Below are 6909 nucleotides of genomic sequence, written 5' to 3'. Positions count from 1 at the left end.
TTGACTCCAAGGTCAAATGAACTATTCTATGACTACAATATAAAAAAAACATGAATAATCTTTGGCCAACATCCCAATTAGTAAGAATATTTAGGAATGAGCACTACTACAAGCATCTTCTGAGTTCTTAAAAAAAAAAATGTGCGCAAGTGTACTTAGGGTAATTGATGTGTTTATAAAGGCAAAATAATGAACACACCACATAATGATTTCATTTCCTTTTTGTTTATGCACTTTGTGAATTATTAATTGTTAAACAAAAACTATTGTTACACTAAAACCATTCAGTGCCTTATTTTTGACATCAGTAAAGAAATGCAGTCTAAACATAGGAAGGGAGAATAGGGCCTGTAAAGGGAGTTGGGTCAGTTGAACAAAAAGCATTAGAATTGGATATATCTATCAGCCTGGTTATTTGGCAGTTCCTTGTAACTTATGGCATATAACCTACCTGAGAATGTGGTTTCCAGCAAACTACCAGTTTAAATATTTATGTTTTGGTGAGAGACTTGTAAGTAAGTGAGAATTTAAAGGAAATCTAGCTGGTCTATATCCGTAAAAAGCTATTGTTGTCCATTTCAATGACCTTCCTCCATCCTGAAAATGGAATGGACTTTGTGAATCGATTCCTGTAAGGAAGGCAGAGTGGAGAATGTCCAATGCATGGGGATCAAGGTCTTTACTACATTAAAGAGGTGTACTGTTAGTGAAACTTAAACCAGCCCAACCTACTGGGCTAAGTGAAACTTAATTTTGTGCAAATTAAGTGTCTATTTTTCTTTGGTAGCATGTGTAATTATTGCTGATTTTGTTGCCACCTATTATCAGATTTATTTTGACAAGTTGATATTGTGAGAAGTGTTCATATTTTCTTTTCCTTTTTTATTGCATACATGACTTTGACATCAACAATATATTTAATATGGCAATATTTATGTCCTTATTTCTTAAACTATAAATCAAAGGGTTCAGTGTTGGAGTCACTGCCAAATAAAACACGGAAAAGACCTGGTCCAGCTGCTCCGAGCTCTCTGATGGTGGTATATATTAAATGTCAGTACTGTACCGCGCTCCAATATATACAACTCTCAATAATAATAAAAATCTAATTTTCTATAATAATGTTATTAAATAACTCCGTGTATCTTCAATATATCAGTAATTAAATATATTAATCCAACTAAAAATTATAATTGATAACACCATTAATTCATATATAAAAAGTGAAAAAAAGTGAAAAAAAAAATTGTGAAAAAATATTGTGCATATAAACCAGAATAAATATATATGGAAATGACAATTCAGTTCATCAGAGATGCGATGGTATTTAAAGTTCAAACTAATCTGTATGATGGATCAGTGTTCACAGCCGTGAACCTCTCCCTCCTTTCTTCTCTCCTCTCTCCCCAACACAGCCTCCTCAATAGAACTTTTTCCACTGGCTGCTTATTCATCCATGATGCTCCAAACAAAAGTAGCGCTTTGTGTGCAAATGTATCCAAAAAGTATCCAGATCCTACTATACAACCAGCCTTGCAGGTGTGTCTGCCTTCACTGAATGTGCTTGCCGTTCCTCCGTGGATGCGTGATGACGTCACCGCCCCTCCCCTACGCGTTACGCTACAGGGACTCGTAGCTTCCTCTGGGGGATGTAGTTTCAAAACTACATCCCCCAGAGGAAGCTACGAGTCCCTGTAGCGTAACGCGTAGGGGAGGGGCGGTGACGTCATCACGCATCCACGGAGGAACGGCAAGCACATTCAGTGAAGGCAGACACACCTGCAAGGCTGGTTGTATAGTAGGATCTGGATACTTTTTGGATACATTTGCACACAAAGCGCTACTTTTGTTTGGAGCATCATGGATGAATAAGCAGCCAGTGGAAAAAGTTCTATTGAGGAGGCTGTGTTGGGGAGAGAGGAGAGAAGAAAGGAGGGAGAGGTTCACGGCTGTGAACACTGATCCATCATACAGATTAGTTTGAACTTTAAATACCATCGCATCTCTGATGAACTGAATTGTCATTTCCATATATATTTATTCTGGTTTATATGCACAATATTTTTTCACAATTTTTTTTTCACTTTTTTTCACTTTTTATATATGAATTAATGGTGTTATCAATTATAATTTTTAGTTGGATTAATATATTTAATTACTGATATATTGAAGATACACGGAGTTATTTAATAACATTATTATAGAAAATTAGATTTTTATTATTATTGAGAGTTGTATATATTGGAGCGCGGTACAGTACTGACATTTAATATATACATCCATACACCTGGAGAGGGTGTAATAAGTACCTAGCGATCTAATATATTTTATAAAGGAATTATTTAAACACTTGATTAATTAAATTAGAAAGTATCACAGTTACAAAATAATCACATGATTATCATATAAGCACATAAATAATTTAAGTGTAAGAATACTTCCAGTGGCTCACAAGTATTTATTTTAATTTTAAATTCTCTGATGGTGGTATCATGTACATGCAGAGTAATGTCCCATAGAAAAGCAACAGGACAGTAAGGTGTGAAGTGCAAGTGGAGAAAGCTTTCTTCCTCTGGCCCACAGATTTCATTTTTAGAATATTTGATATGATTTTAGTGTAGGACATCAAAATAAGCACAAAAGGACAAAATCCCACGAGCAAGGCCTCAATAAATATCATGGTTTGAAATTCCTTTTTATCACCACAAGAAATCTTTGTGAGTGTTTTAATGTCGCAGAAAAACTGATTGAGGTTTGTAGATCCACAAAAGGATAAACGGGATGCAAATATTGTAACAAAGAGGGAATTTGAAAATCCAGAGGCCCAACAACCTACCACCAGTAAATTACACATTCTTTTGTGCATGATCAGAGTATAATGTAATGGTCTGCAAATGGCGATGTATCTATCATATGACATTGTGGTCAACAAACAAATTTCTGTGCAGGCCAAAGATGTGAAGCAATACATCTGGGTATAGCAAGCTATGAATGAAACCTTATTATTTCCCGTTTTAATTATGTCCAACAGTTTAGGAACTGCAATAGAAACGTATAATATATCTACAGATGACAGATTACATAAGAAAAAATACATTGGCTTTTGAAGGTGACCATCCAGAAATATGACAGCAAAAATGACCATGTTCCAAATCAGAGAAATGAGATACAGGAGTAAAAATGTAGTAAATAACAAAAACAAGGGTCCACCATTTTTGGAAATAGCTATAATGTAGAAATCGATCGGATGTGTCTTATTCTCCATTAGGTTGAAGGTTATTATTTTTGAAAATTACTCATTGTATAAATTAATCTAGTTTACTGCACTTCACTTCCTCTTAGTGACTGCTGATGTATAAAAAACATGCTTTCCATATCTTGTTTGCAAATAGGTTCACAATATCTTCCAAACAGTTGTGCCATCAGGTATTTGATATTTAGATAATATGCTCCTAAATTTCCTTCATGTCAGGGAAAGTACATTAATGCTTGTCAGTCAGGAAAGTAAAGAAAACCTATAGAAGCCTTTACAGAAAGAAAATGTTGATATAGACCAGTGTTTCTCAACCTTTTTCCTGTTAAGGTGCCCTTGAAAAGTATTTTCAATATCGAGGCATCCCAGTCTAAGGTTTAATTGACATTACTGCATGTCATAGAATGTGCACAAAAGCGCACACGTTCCCAACATGCAGACATATGCGCAGCTCTTTAGCAGACGTGCATGGGTGCCATCATTTCATAGCAGTACATTTTTCAAAAAGGGTAATGGACTTCTTTACACAAAGGAAACCCACACAAGCACAGGGAGAACATGCAAACTCGCGCCGTGGTTGGGATTCAACCTGATGATCCCTAGTGCTGCTAGACAGAAGTGCTAATCACTTAGCTACTGTGCTGCCCATACACAAACACACACATACATCCACACACACATACACACATAGATGTACACAGCCTTTTTATATTTCAATATTTTTATTGAGAAATAAACATAATAAAACAAGATGGCTAACAATAAAAGAAAAGAAAAAAAAAAGAAAGGGCCCACCAACAAAATGGAACCAGATTCAGAATCATAAACATAATACTGGTAGGTAAAAAAAAAAAAAAAAAAAAAAAGAAATTTAGCAGATAATAGCATTACAATGCACATGAAAAAAGTCAAAGCCATCAAAATATACAAGTTTCAAAGATCAATAAACAACAATTATAGCAAAATAGACCAAAAATAACAAAGAAAAATAAAAATGTTTAACAAATAGTAGGAAAAGAGAAAAAAAGAGGAAAAATAGAGAAAGGAGGGGGGGGGGGGGGGGGGTCAGCTGCCAGACACTCACGATACAGTAATATAAGCAATCCAAGGATCCCAAGTCCTCTCAAATCTGGACACATCATCAGAGACGATACTCGTCAGTTTATCATTAACCATTATCCAGTTCAGTTTTTGTTTCACCCTATCCAGCGGGATCAAAGATTGCTTCCAACTCCTAGCTATAGTAATGCGAGCCGCCAATAAGATATATACAATTAGTTTAATCGATCTTTTGGGAACATCAGAGGGTAGTATATTAAACAAGGCTACTTCCGGCGATCTACGGATATTAATTCCTGTCACTGAGTAAAGAAAATTAAATATGCGGATCCAGAACCTACTCACGACTGGGCATTTCCACCAGACATGGAACATAGTACCCTCTTGACCACAGCGTCGGAAACAGGCAGAAGAAACGGAAGGATACATAATGGCTAGGCGAGCAGGGACCAAATACCACCGAAGTAGCGTCTTGTAATTAGATTCAACAAGATCAGTGTTAATCGAAATCTTCGATAAGGCATGGGCCGCCGTCCGCCAGGTATCCAAATCCAATGAACTATTTAAATCCCGTTCCCATAAAGTCATGTAAGACAATTTTGTTAGAGGATCAACCAACAAAGCATAAACAATGGACAAGCGACCCCGCATTACCCCACTCGCCCCACAGGAGACCTCGAGGGAAGTAAGCGCACAAGGTTCTGTGAGTAGTCTAAGTTTGCTATCAATAAAAGAGCGAAGTTGATGGTAACGAAATATCTCTCCACGAGGCATCCCACAAAAATTCACAAAATACTGACGAGACCGAGGGCGAACCCCATCTAAATAATCACCAATACGTAGCAAACCCTTATTAATCCACCATTGGAACCCCGCGAAAGACAAACCCGGAACAAACTCAGGATTACCAAACACCGGAGCCAACGGAGTATGCGGAGAGAAAAAAGGTTTACGAGCTCGCCATCTATCCCACACTGACAATGAATAAGATAGAGTAGGACACAAAATAGGAGGGCGCAATCTATTGGGAAGCCACATGAGAGTACCAATAGCATATGGACGGCACGAAAGAGCCTCAATCCCAACCCATTGGGGGACATATCCCCTGGCCGTAGTACAAGATAATTGTGCTATTTGGGCCGCCTGAAAATATGCGAAAAGATTAGGGAGTCCCAAACCACCATGCCTCTTCAAAGAAAACAAGGTAGATTTGTTCAGCCTAGGGCGCTTTCCCCTCCAAACAAATCTGGAGACTGCAGCCTGCAGGAAGACTAGTTCTCGTTTGGGAATCAAAATTGGTAACGTCCTAAAATAGTATAATAATCTAGGTAGGAAGGTCATTTTAATAGAATTAATTCTACCGAACCAGGAAAGAGAAAGATCCTGCCAGGCTAATAAGTCATTCTTAAGTCGCTTGAAAAGCGGGATATAGTTGGCCTGGTATAGCGTCGATACAGATTTCGTAAGAAGAATCCCCAGATAGGGGAGAGAACCAGGAGCCCACTGAAAAGCAAAGTTTTCCCGGCAGTAGCGAACCTCTGAATCGGGTAAAGAGATATTCAAAGCAACAGTTTTAGAGGAGTTGAGCGTAAGACCGGAGACCTCAGAAAAACGATGAAACAGATGGAAGAAACCAGGTAGAGACGTTCGAGGATCAGATATATACATAAGAACATCATCGGCAAATAGGGCACATTTATGAACCCTTTGACCACAGATAACACCCGATATAGAGGAATCAGCGCGAATAGCAATCGCAAGAGGTTCCATCGCCAATGCAAAGAGCAACGGAGAAAGAGGACATCCCTGTCTAGTTCCTCGCTCTATCGAAAAAGGAACTGATTTATGTCCACGAATGGATACCTGAGCTGACGGGGTAGAATAGAGGGCCCGCAACAACGTCGTAAAATAAGGGCCAAACCCAAACCTGTCCAACGTTTTAAACAAATAATCCCAGGACAGACTGTCGAATGCCTTCTGAATATCCAGTGACAGTAGAAAAACATCCCTTTGCGACGATCCATCCCAATTGGACTGCACAGCTGACAGCAAAGCTATAGTCCGCCTAATTTGGTCCGATGTTTGTCGACCACTTATGAATCCTGATTGGTCATCATGAATGTATAAGGCCAAGAAGTTATGGAGCCGTAAGGCCAGGATTTTAGTAAGAATCTTTAAATCACAATTAATTAAAGAAATAGGCCGGTAATTGGAGACCATAGCGGCATCCTTGAAAGGCTTGGGAATGACACTAATGAATGCCTTATTTTCCTCTGGGAGAACCACACCCCCCTCCCGCAAATAATTAAAGTACAGGGCCATATGGGGTATCAGAATGTCCGGGAAAGCTTTATAGTAAGTATTAGGAAGACCATCCGGTCCCGGGGCCTTGTGAGAGGCCAGGGATTTCACCGCATTCCCAACCTCTTCACAGGAGATAGGTTGTTCCATTAGCTCCCTATGTGCCTCCTGGAGGGGGGAAAAGGAGATAGACTCCAAAAAAGCCTCCAGAGAGGAAGAAGAACAGCCCCCCGTGGGCGAACTATAAAGCTGAGAGTAAAAAGACTGAAATTTGTGGAGGATCTTACCCGGGTCCT

General features: G+C 38.7%; 1 pseudogene; it reads right to left on the bottom strand.

Annotated features, from left to right (window-relative positions):
- Window positions 1-882: 882 nt before the first annotated feature.
- LOC149440380 (olfactory receptor 5B21-like) lies at window positions 883-3265 on the bottom strand (annotated as a pseudogene).
- Window positions 3266-6909: the final 3644 nt, after the last annotated feature.

This window comes from Staurois parvus, unplaced genomic scaffold (genome assembly GCF_062004578.1).
Source record: "Staurois parvus isolate SC_StPar_1 unplaced genomic scaffold, SC_StPar_1.0 ptg001090l, whole genome shotgun sequence".
In the NCBI taxonomy this organism is placed as follows: Eukaryota; Metazoa; Chordata; class Amphibia; order Anura; family Ranidae; genus Staurois; species Staurois parvus.
The sequence above is the reverse complement of the archived record's forward strand: the minus strand, read 5'-3'. Positions and strand labels throughout refer to the sequence as shown.